Below are 1,362 nucleotides of genomic sequence, written 5' to 3' on the forward strand. Positions count from 1 at the left end.
TCAAGTTCCCTTCGTGAGGGCTTAATACCATACACGGAAAATTTGATTTTCTAATTATTTTTAAAAATTTAAAGGGAAAAATATAACCGTTAAGTGGCATGATAAGGTTGAAACACTAAATAACGTTCTAAAGACAATGATATTCAAGAAAATTGACGCAAAACAGGAAAGAGGTTCGAACCGCTAACAATCCCTCATGGCTATTCGCAATTAGCCAAAAATATTACAATTGATCAGTAGAAGAGGCTCGACTGACAAAATTTGTAATGGGCAATGACATCAACTTACACGATTAATTACAATAACTCAGAGTTTGTCTAATTCCGTCCTCAAAGACGAATAAGTTAAGCATGACTTTACCCGAAAACAAATGGGAATATAAAAGTTACCATCGCACGTGATAATTGTATCATGAAAGTATAATTACCGTTAATAATAAGTGTAAGGTAAGCCATTGTAAAGAAACAGATCTCCAAAAAAGTGCAAATAATGGTCGACCATATTTTGGTATTAACTTTTAATTACAATAACTCAACATTAAGAATTATCACGTGGGAGATAACGCAGCATAGGATTGCAATGAAATATGACAAAATCGCCTACCATTTCATATCGTCAGGTTGGCCGAGTGGTCTAAGGCGCCAGACTTAAGTTCTGGTTCCCGAAGGGGAGCGTGGGTTCGAACCCCACACCTGACAAATCTTTTTTGTTGCTAAATTTATGTCGAACCATTTTATGCTCTTGCAATCATTTACTAACAGTTCGACGAGACTGCTTATGCTCTTTTTTTTAACATTTGATCAGGATCGCAACAACTGACAACGAAGCGTTTTCACCCGTAACAAATATCTTTTAAAAGGAGAATGTCCTCCGGGAAGCCCACAGCGACATTGAACTCATTTCGGGGATGCTCAATCTGAAATGGTATATTTATATCTTCGATGAACCGCTATCTCGGACGCCAGCATAACTTATGGTATTTTATCATCAATGGATATAAGGGTCTATCAGGATAACTGATGATTAATTAGTGATTAAATAGCAAAGAATGGGCTTATCAGCTTACGTCGTTTTGCAATGAATAATGCTAATAAGCTAATAAAAGATATTTTTTTGTTTTGACTCGTTATAAATCGTGCGAATTTTTTTCTTTTTTTGCAGCACAATCAAATATTCTTGCCAATTTAAGGATTTCCATTGATGTAGCTGCACTCTTAGGAGTGTTAACCGACCAAAAATACGCGAAAACTTGTGCATTATGGCTAAAATGCTATGAAATTACTCTCGTCGCAAGAATTTTTGTATTTCACAGTGTGGCACGATTTCATGAGCCAATACTGACTTATTGAAACAGGCAATCAA

General features: G+C 35.8%; 1 non-coding gene across 1 annotated transcript; it reads left to right on the forward strand.

Moving 5' to 3' along the window:
• The first annotated feature begins 614 nt into the window (after positions 1-614).
• TRNAL-UAA (transfer RNA leucine (anticodon UAA)) lies at positions 615-698 on the forward strand. Its single transcript has one exon. It is a non-coding gene; the product is annotated as a tRNA-Leu (tRNA).
• The last annotated feature ends 664 nt before the right edge of the window (positions 699-1,362 follow it).

This window comes from Hetaerina americana, unplaced genomic scaffold, assembly GCF_022747635.1.
Source record: "Hetaerina americana unplaced genomic scaffold, ioHetAmer1.1.p SCAF_1, whole genome shotgun sequence".
Taxonomy (NCBI): Eukaryota; Metazoa; Arthropoda; class Insecta; order Odonata; family Calopterygidae; genus Hetaerina; species Hetaerina americana.